The 12,742-nt window shown below is 41.2% G+C and overlaps 1 long non-coding RNA gene across 1 annotated transcript; it reads left to right on the top strand.

The window, feature by feature from the left end:
- The first annotated feature begins 732 nt into the window (after nucleotides 1-732).
- On the top strand, nucleotides 733-8,445 carry LOC140713036 (uncharacterized). The gene is made up of 3 exons (XR_012094918.1): nucleotides 733-959; nucleotides 5,036-5,164; nucleotides 8,350-8,445. It is a non-coding gene; the product is annotated as an uncharacterized lncRNA (long non-coding RNA).
- The last annotated feature ends 4,297 nt before the right edge of the window (nucleotides 8,446-12,742 follow it).

Genomic DNA, 12,742 nt, shown 5'->3' with positions numbered 1-12,742 from the left:
CTGCCATTGGAAATTTCAATTAGTATCTCAAAGCCAAGGTGTTTAAAACTGCCTTTCCCATAGTGCCCCCAAATACCTTCTCCTCTTGGTCATTGGAAACTTGAGTTCTTTTTTTTTTTTTTTTTTTTTATGAGGGCAGTTGGAAAACTTCATGGTCAATGATCTTGTAATTTTTTTTAAAAAGTAAAAGAGAAGTGTAAAGATATCTTTTAAAATGCAGTTATCATGCTCTTCCATGTTGCAACAGAAAACAATAGGTTGATAAGGTGGTGACTGCAAGTTCCTGCACTGAAACATTATTACAAATTACTCAGTGTGTTGCCTGAGGATAGGTCCTCCACCCTGATGTTGTCAAACTTTATTTGGTTCTCTTTAGCTCACTAATCTCCAAACCAGACCACTTTTCAGCCCACAGAGACCTGCCTTTTTATTGTGAGCACAATAAGGGTCGAAAGCATGTGGAAGGAATGGTTCAATGTTTTGCATGAACCCCAGGGCAGGTGTTCCTTCATGGTGGTAAAAATGGTTCCTGAATTCTACCCATGTTGGAGTGAGAGTTGATAGCAAACCTAGGAGACACGATCAGTTTAAAAAATAGGGGTTCTTTCCTTCCTTCATGGGCTCCTCTCCATGCCTCCTGCTCCTCCTGACCCTCCCATCTGCCCTGGCAAGGAAGAGAGCACACTGCTTTCTGTTCATTCTTTGCCCTCTTTCTTGGCTTCCATAGTTATGCCTTGGGGACCTCACAGTAACTTCCCAGTGCAGAGCACTTGACTGCACGGAACCTGGATTGACTCAAACCTGTGAATTTCCCTTCCTGAAACATAGGATGCCATGGAGTCCCCCAACTGGCTTCATAAATTTGATGTCACATTGTAAATCAAGCAGCTGCAGAGTGGCTGGGACATCTGCTTGGCTCTGTTATTCTCTTAACTCCAAAAGGAAACTAACTCAAAAAGGTCAGTAAAATGTGCACATTGCCAGCAAGTGCCTGTATTATTCTTCCCAGGCATGGATAAAAAATATCAGAATCTTGTGCTTTTTAAAAGTAAAATTTTGTGTATACACACACACACATACACACACACACAGACACACGCATATCATAGCTTCATGGAACTCTGCCTAAAGGATAAGGCAATATCCTTTGTTTGCTTTTGTAGGAAAAGCAAATAAATAAGTGGTATCCTGGAGTTTACTTAGCTATCTATTCATTTTTACCAATTGAAAGATGCTGGAAACAGTGACAGAAAATAGCTAAAGAGGATGAAGAGGGTGCAACAGGAACTGCTATCCATAACCATTAGGTTGGACATGAAAGGCTGCTTTCTTTAACAGAATTTTTCCGATTTTCCTTTCACATAGAGAGTGTTGGACTAGGCTATGCTGTGCTTGCAAACATCCTTTCCCTATCCCCACCCACAGCTGCATTTTACTAACTTTACATCACACAGGTTCGTTTCTGGCTCTCACAGGCCTGACTGGGGACAGATAATCCTCCCGGGAATTGAACTCCATGCTGGGAGGAGGGGAACTCAGTACCAGAGGGTTGCACACCGCTTTTAAGGGCAGTTCTGTAAGTGATGGATGTTACTTCTGCTTCGTTCCTTTTCACTAGAACTGGTCACATGTCCCTACCATGGGGGTTTGGAAATATGGAAGAGCCCATTTGATAAGTAGTAAAGGTCTCTGACACCCAAGCTGTATCTGAGGCAGACATAAAAAAGATATAATTCCTCCTTTTTACTACTTAATTTTTAACTTAGCAACGGCCCCTTCACACTTCCTTCTTTCTTTTCACTTCTACTACCAATAGCCATACAAATATGCTAAAATCTAATTTTAAATAAAAGGTAAAAAGCCAATATGACTTAGAAGGTGTGTATACAGAAGAATATCTATGGACTGTATATAACTCTATATAAATAAAATTATTCTATCCCCAAATATAGAGTTCTTAATTAAAAGTTCCCAACCAAGTTAATTCCCAGCCCCTAAACAGTTTCTAGAGTAGGCTACGCGTTCAGCAGCACGAAACACCTTCACTATAAACCGTCCTGACCAACACTAATTAAATATACAGATTCCTGGTCTCTGTCCCAAATCCGCTTACGCTGGAATTTCCTGGGGTAAGGCCGATTTTGAAAGAGCACCACAGATAATTCTAATAAACACGGAGATTTGAGAAAGGCTAACTTTTATTAATTTTCCCAGGAGCATTTACATATTTCAAAGGACAGTTGAAAGAAGGAAATGTTTCATATGAAGGAGTGATTTACTAAAAGCTGAGATTCAAGCAGCAGTGTGGTAGTAGTCTTCAAGTGAGGGCCTTTCTGCATTGGGCCATACTCAGCATGTTTGCTTCTGTAGCTATTCAGCTACATAAAGATGACATGTACAATATTTTGGGGGCATCCTATAGTGTTCTATTGTTGCATTTGCTGGCTCACCCGCATGGAAGATAGTTTCTTATTAATGGCTTTTCCATTTTGGCTGTGGGGTCATCTTCAGTGGTTTTTGTTTTATTTTGTTTCCTATAGGATTCTCAGATCCCTAGAATATGAAAGTATCCCTACAGAGTAGTTTTTGCTTAGTGTTACCGGGAGTTCTGTGGATTTCACTTGCTCAGGACAACTTGCCTGAGGTTGACTTCATGACACATGCAGAGAATTCATGCCACATGCAGACAATTTTTCAGTCCTGTGCATCCAAGGCCAAGGGCAGATATATTTCCTTGCTGCTTGGTAGGACATCTGTAATGTTTGTTTCTAGTCTCTTCTTCTTGAAGAAAATAGTCCCTCCAGTCTTCTCAGGGCAGATATCTTCTCCCTCGGGGGCATCAGAATTTCTAGATCTGATCTGATCTCCCCAACACCTGTCCTTTGGAAGCCTAGCATCATCGCTAAGATATAACTCTGTAACTTTTAATTTCTCCTTTTCCTTCCTGGTACCTGAAAATATTCTTGTCTTTATTCTGAATTCAGCTTAGAATGTTTTTTTAAAAATGGCTCTATTTGATCCACTATGTGTTTGGAGCCAGGCCCGGGAAAAAGCTTATACTTCATGACTCCAGTCTGCCATTTCTCCTAAAGTTTTACAAGGTTTTTTAGGAGGCGCGTTACTTTACACTTAGTTATATTCCTTTGTTTTGTGCTGCCACGGCTGTTTTGTTTGGTGAATTTCCTCTGCTCTTGAACAATATTTGATGTTAAAAAGGTTCCATTTCAAGCAGAAAACAGGCCATTAGTCACGCTCTCCCACGGAACTGAGTTTATTTTCCTCACATAGTTCTCATCACACTATACTGTGGTCAGTTCCAGACAGCTTTGTCTTCTGCACCGTAGGCTTCTGGGCCCAGTGATCAGATCTCATTAATCTTTTTATCTCCAGTACTGGCACAGGGCCTAGCACATAGCATTGGACAGAAGATATTTGTGCTATTGGTTATTAAATAGAAATCTTTGCCGATGATGATGATGATGGCGATGAGCGCTACCACGGCAGGAAGGGCCTCACAGAATTCTGGTCCTGGTATGGATGGCTAGAACGTCCTTCTCCGTTTATTGGATTTTTAAGTGCTGTTAATGGCTATTAACTAGTCTGTGTAGATTAACACCTGCTCCCTGCCTGGATGCATACACAGCCATTAGTTGCAGAGAATAGCCTCCCTGAGGGATCAAAAATACATAAAAATTCGGGAAAGGGTTTGTATCCTTTTTCTCAGTGATGGCCTCGGGTCCCCAGGTACATGCTCCGCGACCATCTGCTACAAGCTCTGCCTGCCCCTCCACCCACTCAGCCTCCCTTCCTCCCTCTCTTCCTCCCTTCCTCCATCTCTTCCTCCTATCCTTCCACTCTTCCTCTCTTTTTTCTCTCTTTTACAGCTATAGGTGAGGTGCTTTGCTGAGCAAAATCATAATAATTTATAATAAATATTTGTTAATTCTCTAATTATCCTTAAAAGGACAAAAATACAGTCTAGCTCATTTTTTCATACAAAGGCATCCTCTAATGTATAAGTGAATTATAACTGTTAGCATTTACTAACCACATCATCATCTACTGAGTACTTGTGGCTAAGCATTTCACACCTATGGAATCATTTCTCCTTGTACATGACCTGTGCGATGGAGGATATTACACATATGTTGAATCTTATTGGAGGCAGGGAGTAGGCAGAGAATAATGCATTCCAGAGCTGAGGTCTGAACACAGCCTGTCTGGCTATAAAGGCTGTCCTCCTAAACATTGTACATGCTCCACACAGTACCCTTCAGCTGAACACTCCCTGTGGAGGGTCCACCAGGCCCACCCACACAGTCGGAATTCTTGTTTTTGATTCAAGAGTGATATAGAGAGCTAGAGAGTGCTGGGCTCCTCTTTCCTTTCCAGACTGTCAGACTCAGAAAGATGAGGAACCAGAGACATTAGATTTTCTATGGCAAGTCTGAGGCTGACAGCTGGGGCCAGTATCAAGGAATTGTGGTCTAAATATCTTGTACTCCTCTTCTGGTTTCTAGATGATGAGGGTAATAGTCCAAGGATGTCATGATAGCAATATTAAAATTATTATTGTTAATATTAGAAAGATAAGGCAATAGCCTCAAGAAGAGAATACCCAAACTAAGTTTCTCTAATAATCCAAAGTCTGTTTTGAGATGCAAGCAAGTGTATTTTACAGTTTAAAAAGAGAGATAGAGAAAGGAAGAAAGAAAATGCTAGCCTTAACACAGGCTCTAAAGGCTGCCAGCCTCTGTGTGGGTGATGTCCAGCACCATAAGAGAGGACGTTTGGCTAAGGCAGGACTCTCAATAAGAGAGGAAGCCTACCTATTCTGCTCTGGGGACAAGGATCTAGAATATAATTATGTGTGTGTGTTTCTGTGTAGGGTCCATTGAACCAGATATCTATTCATTAGTCTCTGGCAACTCTGTGTTAATAATTATTAAGATTAAGTGGAGGACACGGGGGAGCCTCCAGAAAATTTCTTCGTGAGGAAGCTCACATGTATTCTTTGTCTCTTCTTCTGGCTTAGCTCCTTCCAGTTGGCTGAGCTTTAAAGGATGGTTGGAGATCCAGCAGCCATCTTGGACCATGAGGTGAATCACGATGAAGCAAAATGACAGAAAGAGCCAAGATCCTTGTCCTGTGGAAAGCAATACAGGTCCTGGACTACTTTTGTTACACAAGTAGAAAAGTACTTTTAGTTTATTTATTTATTTTTGAGACAGAGTCTCACAGAGACTTGCTCTGTCTGGCCCAGGCTGGAGTGCAGTGGTGCGATCTCAGTTCACTGCAACCTCTGCCTTCCAGGTTCAAGCGATTCTCCTGCCTCAGCTTCCCAAGTAGCTGGGATTACAGGCACGTGCCACCATGTCCGGCTAATGTTTGTATTTTTGGTAGAGACAGGTTTTTGCCATGTTGACCAGGCTGGTCTCAAACTTGACCTCAAGTGATCCAACTGCCTCAGCCTCCCAAAGTGCTGGGATTATAGACATGAACCATCGCGCTGTCCCTTTTAGCTAATGTAAACACCTGCTAATTTAGATTTTATACCATTTGCAGCTAAGCCTAATTGTAGCTGATCCATCCTATACTAAGTGACTCCCAATGGACACTACACGGCATAAGTTGGAAAGAATCAAAGCTTACTTAACAATTGAATTGTTTTGTGTGTAGCACAAAACAGACCAGAGAAATCCTGTTTGAACAATGGTGAGGATGTTCATACTGCTTGAACATTGTTCCCAAGCTGTGATAGAGGAAGAGGGGAACTTCCTCTAACTTTTTCTGTGTTGCTTTCACTTCTCACCAACTTCCTTTTGCCAGGTGCCTTTGCTGTTTTGATTAGAGAATGCTAGGTTGCTGATTGCTCCATCTCATGTTAGGTAAAGTGGGAATTTGGCGAGGCCCATTCCTTGCATTAGACAGGATGCTAAAAGGGTCTCCGTGATGCTGAAAAGCCAGGCTCTGTTTCTTTTTCTCCAGAGAGAGAGGCTATGTGGATGAAGATGATGAGGATAGTGGGGGCAAGATGGATGCTCTGGGACAGAAGTGCACTTTGCTTTTGGAAAACAAACAGGCCTCTCCTGTTGACAAGCCAGTTCTGCTAAGTGAACCCTGGATAGAAACTAAGGGAACATTTAAGAGTGAGTGGAATTTTAAAAATTGCACAATGCAGTGAGATGGCAGTCACACTGAAGGCTTTGCAATTATTCTTGCTGATAGTAAAGGATCTTATCATGATCCCGCTGGGCCAGGATGAAGCCACTTCCTCCACATGGATGTGATGGTATCTCGTGACTTGGCTCCCAAACAACTCCTGCTTAGAAGCTGATACTGCACTTGGAAAAATATTTCTAACGTTTGAATAATGGCAATACACTGTGAGTCTTGAAATGGTTTCCCAGCTTGAGCAAGGACAAGGACTTTGTTGAAGGATTGTGCTTGGGGAGAATTGATTGGAAATTATCTGCTTCATTATGCCTTTTGGGGCAGTACGAACAAACAGGGCGTAAAAGTAATACATGTCTTTAGCTTTTGGATATATGGGGAATATTACATACATTAATAGCAATGGTAGCACTGACCAGATGCTGGAGACGTTCTAAGCACTTTACCTATGTTAGCACAGCTGATCCAATAGTCCCACGAGGCAAATGCCATCACTGTCCTCATTCCGATTTTCAGATGAGGAAACAAAGACATGGTTATTAACTTGTCCACAGTTACTAGGTTAGGTTACATATAGTTAGTATAAGATAGAGATGGAATTTGAACCAGAGAGTGGGTTCCAGAGTCCAAGCTCTTAATCAGTACACCAGATCATCTGTTGACATTGATTGAACACACACACACACACACAGATATAGTTTGGCTGTGTCCCCACCCAAATCTCATCTTGAATTGTAGCTCCCATAATTCCCATGTGTTGTGGGAGGGACTTGGTGGGAGATAATTGAGTCATGGGGGCGGTTTCTTCCATACTATTCTCATGGTAGTGAATAAGTCTCACAAAATCTGATGGTTTTATAAGGGGAAACCCCTTCTGCTTGTTTCTCATTGTGTCTCTTGCCTGCGGTCAATGTAAGGCATGCCTTTCACCTTCTGCCATGATTGTGAAGCCTCCCCAGCCACATGGAAGTGTAAGTCCATTAAACCTCTTTTCTTTATACATTACCCAGTCTTGGGTATGTTTTTATCAATCAGCAGCATGAAAATGAACTAATATGCACGCGCGCACACACACACACATACACACGCGATATTGAGGAAACGTAAAAGTGTCAAGTTATCCATCCTCAGATACCGGACCACTCTTTCTTTTTAATAGTTATTGACAGCAGCTTGTGCATACCTTTTGAATAGTCAAGGTTATTAAGAATTATCCTCATTCTCTAAAATTAGAGTTGACACCATCTGTGTGGCTTTGGACAAGTAATGTAATATTTCCAAGCCTTGGTTTTCTTATTTGTAAAATTGCAATAGTAATTATTTTCCTACAGGGTTGTTAGGGACGTTAAGCAAGAGAGAGGATGTAAAATGCTTGTCATACGCTTTCAGTACGGCAGGCATAAGTCATGTCCTGGAGGCAGGAGTGGAGGCAATATCGCCTGAAGAGGAGAAAGTTAAGAGTGGGGAGAGTGTTTCCCTTGATGCAAAATCTGGATGCCTACCTTGATGGAGGCAGATGTAAGTGGATACCAGAAACAAAAACTGTCCACTTCAGTGGCTGGCTCATGTGAGGAACTCGGTAAATGCTGGTTTCAGACCTGTTGTGGCATTCAAACTCATGGAATGCCACTCTGAAACATTTTTCTTTGAATTGTGCAAGCTAGAACGGCATCCAGGAACTTTAACAGGTTGATAGATGTCATCATTAGAATTGCAAGAAAGTACATTACATCCTTACCTTGCTTTTTTTCAACATTTCCTTCCACTCCCACATTGTATTCCCCTAGTGATCTTAAAAGCCTTCCCCATCCTTGCTTCTAATATGAAGACCAGAGATCAAGTGGTAGATAATGTGTCGACCATATCTTATCAGGCAGTCTTCCAGCAAACTCTCACTAAAGCCCCAGCTTTAGAGAACATAATCCAATGTAGAATTTGGAGGAAAATTATTATTGCAAGGAGAAATAGAATCAAGAAGCCAAACTTTCCCCCTTTATTATAACTAGTCAAGTTAATTACTCGTTGTTATTCATTTATTTATTCACTCAACAAATATCTATTTAGGTACCTGCAACATATCTGGTTCTAGGTAGGTACTGGAACTACAAGGGATAGGAGCTCCTTTTTTTTAAAAAAAATTATTTGTCTCATTTTTCTTACCCCCTTCCATCACAGAAGAAAACCTGATGTCTGAGCTGACTCCCAGTCGTGAAGATGCTTTTCCACCATTCCTGTCTGTGTTTTTCTAAGTGTGCTCTTGACGTTCCACATTTCCCAGGGTAAGTGGTAGGGTCTTCCAAGGAGTTGGAAAGGAATGGGTAGGCAGGTGGCCATGCCTCTTTTATCTCTTCTATGTTTTGGGGTTTCTCATAAGGATACTTTCAAAGAAAGGGACACACACACACAGAGGTGTTAGAATCAGACAATCCGGTCTAAATTCCAGCTCTGCCAGTGACACTCTAAGTATGTGACTTTGGGTAAGTTACCAGATCTCTATAGGACTATTTTCTTATGGGTTAAAGTGAAGATGATAACAAGTGCCTCATAGAAATACTTCATAGAACTTCGTAGAATGTGGTGAGGATCCAATGAGATAACCTATGTGATAAGTATTTTTCACAGTGCCTGGCATGTAGTAGGAACTTACTAAAAGTTTATTTTCATCCTCATTTCCCTTTCTCCCTCTTCTTCCCATTCTTCCTGCCTTCCCCTCTCCCTGTCTTCTAATGTCACCTTAGGGGTAGCTGGTACAGGTCTAGATGTTCAGAGATTGATCTAAGTTGTAGCAATTGTTGTCCCTTCTACATGGACCTGCCTCCTTTCCTTGAGTCTCTTGTGGAAGTGACTGCCTGTGAGAGACGCCAGCTGGTGGAGGGATTGGGACCTCCGAGACAGGCCTCCACTTTTCTCAGCAGTAAAAACCGGGATGACCTTGGCTGCCCCACCTTGGGAATGGCACTCCTGGGAACATCATGATACTGGCAGGAACAATGAGCCCGAGGGTGGGGGGCAGAAGAAATGCTTCTCTTTTTAATTACCCGCAGAACAAACTCATTGTGAATACTCTCCTGTATGCAAACGTGGAGAACTGGTACCTACTGTAGTCAGAAATTTTGAGTGCCAAGTTACAGACACACAACTCAAGTTGGTTTAAGCATAGAGAGGGAATAATTGGTTAAGGAGCCAAAAATCCACGTGCCTTCACAATGGCTGTTTTCAGTCACTAAGACCACGTCTTCAGAATCTGGCTCTCAATCTCAGCTCTTCTTTCTTAGGCAAGTCCTCCTCTTGTTGCAGCAAGATAGTCACTAACGATGCCAGGAGTTTTTTTCTACCACCTTTGCAACCACAGCTAAAAGAGAGCATCCCTTTTCTGCTGGTTCCTGCAAGAATTCCCAGACTGAGTCATCTGTCCATCCTGACCCAATCCCTGTGGGGAGCAGGACACACTTGTTCTGATTGGCCAGGCTTCCTTGCTGGAAGGCGAGATTAACCACATATAGGGTAAATTTAGGCAGTGTTACCAGAAGAAAGGATATTAAGGGCACACAAAACAACAGGTGTTTCCTCCAGGCTCAGAACTTGCATGCATTTTCTTATAAAATATCTAAATCTTACAAAGAAAGGACATGTTTCTAGATATCCTTGTGCCTACAATATAGGCATAAGAATGTTTCAGGTCCATGAAAAATCTGATTATTAGCCTATTTGCCCTATGAAACTACACTGTGATAAATAATGAAATTAATATCAGTTTTTGCTTCACCTATGCAATTAGTAAGTTCTCCGGATAGATCTTTGTTTCCAACTCATAAATAGCTTAACTTGGCAAGCATCATAAAACATTAGGAAGCCATGGGTGATTGTTCGTTTTTGTTTATTTTTAATTTTTTTGTTGCTTTTAATTTCATCACAAGAGATGGTTAGTTTTATGTGTCAATTTAGATAGACTATAGCACAAAGTTGTTCAGTCAAACGGGAATCTAGGTCTCCCTGTGAAGGCATTATGTAGTGGTTAGCATCTACAATCAGTGAACTTAAGTAAGAGATTATGTTTGAGTGTGGATGGGCCTCATCCATAAGTTGAATAGCTTCGGGGGAAAAAAAAAACGTGGTTTCTCTGAGGGAGAAGAAATTCCACCTTTGGACCACAGAGTCAGTTCCTGCCCAAGAGTTTCCAGCCTGCCAAGCTGCCCTGCAGATGCATGATTTGCACAAACTCACCCTCCTTCCTCCAAATATACGGTAATGTGGCACATACTGAGGTTTCAGTTGACATCTATGACGGTGGTCCCATAAGATTAGAATACTGTATTTTTACCATACCTTTCTATGTTTAGATATGTCTGGTTACACAAATACCATTGTGTTATAATTGCCTACTGTATACAGTAGAGTAACATGCTGGGAGAAACAGGGTATACCATACAGCCTAGGTGTGTAGTAGGCTATACCATCTAGGTTTGTGTAAGTACACTCAGTGATATTTGCATAGAGACAAAACTGCCTAATGATGCATTTCTCAGAATGTATCCCTGCTGTTGTTAAGCGACACATAACTATACACACACACACATGTGTATACATATATGTGTGTGTTTGTATGTATAGGCATAAACATCTCCTACTGGTTCTGTTTCTCTGTTAACACCCTGACTGATAGACCATAGAATGTTAAAGTGTGGCCTGTAGTTGAAAAACGACATTGGTCATGCTGTCAGTGAGATTTAAGTCAAAGTTGAGGCACAAACCCATTCTCCTTTAGTATGCAAGTTGTTTAGTATGCACGCACCTATAGCCGCTGAAAAAACACCTTTTCCAACAATGGTACCACTTTTTATGGACCTCTGGAAACCAGTGTCACTGCAATACTTGAAACAAATACTGGATAATACTTGAAATATAGCACCTCTCTACTGAGGAAGTTAAACTACTTGGCAGAAATTATCTCATGGTCTACATGTGATGCTAATGAGATAGGTGGCATATATGATCAGCCCCATTTTATAGACAGAAATTGGGACACAGTGGATGTGACTTGGCCCAAAGCTGTGTTGAAACTCACTAACAAACTAGGAATAGAAAAAGGAGTTTTGCAGGCTGCAAGCCTGCAAGCTTTTTCAAGGTGTATTCTCTTTATTCCTCCTATGAGAATCACTTGGAGTTATTAAAATGCAGATTCCTGAGCTCTGTCCTAGATGCACTGAATCAGAATTCTGGCATGGGGACCAAAGAGTCTGCCACGTTGGTGAGCTTCTTGGGTGGGTCTTGATATAGTAAGGTCTGAGAACCACCTTGTTAGGTGTAGCTTTTCACCTTGTCTGTATCTCAACTGTTTGACTTCATAAATACATAAATTGAAAAATTTAGGAAGTAAATAACTGGATTTTCTGGGTCAATTAGGAAAGAAAAAATTAAAAGAAAAAATACTGCTTTATTTTTTAAAAAAGCATACTTTTGATGCTTCCCACTATTTCCAAAGAGCTGTTTAAAGAAAATGAGGCTGTCTGTAAGTCACTGATGGGTATAGTCTATCCAATTCCTGGTCTCCATTTATTGGCGTTTGTGCACTGTTTGCTTTCTTAGCCCTTCAACCTTGCCTGAGAGACCTCTCCTGCTGCCTCCTAGGGGCTCTATGGGCCCTTTAACCAAACAAATGCAGACAACATTGGCAAGCCAAGAACATTTTTGTTACAGTAGCCTTGACAGGAATTGTACAGCGGCTCTTAAGCTGTCTCTAAGACCAGGGTATGTCTGACAGGGTGAATTCACCTTGGCAAAAGCATTTGATCCACTGGCCAAACAAATTCAGTTGGCAGTAATGCAAACATTGGCTGAAGCTTATAGCTTTTATGTCCTTACCTTTTTGTCATTGTTTTCTTTTTAAAAAGTTTGATAAAAGGAGGTTCCTGTACAACAGAAGTTCTTAAAGACAACAAAAGCTTACTTTTCTATAATAGAAAAAGAGGTTAGGCTATATTTGAACATCTTATATCCTCCATAGAATCTAGAATATTACTGGATACTCTCTCTGTGTTTATAGGAGACCTTTGTAAAAACAGAGACCACAAGATCTATAAGGGAGGAACCATTGATATGGCCAGTGACTGGGTCGGTCCTACAAGTTAGCAGCCATCACCGCCCACCCCCTGCACTGAACCTTGTCCTGCCCCGTCTTCAGTTGACTTGCACATAGGATCACAAGGTAAATAAGGGAAAGAGGATTAATAGAGCTTATGAACTCCTTGCCACTTTGGGCAAAGCCCTACTTAGCAGAAAATGACTCAAACCCTTAATACCTAAGGCATAAAATTCTAGGTTCAGTCCCTGGAATCCCATTTTATAACCCTTTCCCCAAAATACTCAATAGATAATGCAAATAATTTAAAATGAAACTCAAATAATGCACCTTCACAAACCTTTAGTTATGTAAAGCTAAACAGTGTAAAAATTCTGTTGTGATCATGGAAAACTGGGAATATGAAAGCCCATTTGTGTGGAAAGATTTATAGAATTTTTATAGAATGAAACTCTATGGAAATGGTAATTGAATGAAGTATATCTACCT

This window comes from Chlorocebus sabaeus, chromosome 12, assembly GCF_047675955.1.
Source record: "Chlorocebus sabaeus isolate Y175 chromosome 12, mChlSab1.0.hap1, whole genome shotgun sequence".
Classification (NCBI taxonomy): domain Eukaryota; kingdom Metazoa; phylum Chordata; class Mammalia; order Primates; family Cercopithecidae; genus Chlorocebus; species Chlorocebus sabaeus.
The sequence above is the reverse complement of the archived record's forward strand: the minus strand, read 5'-3'. Positions and strand labels throughout refer to the sequence as shown.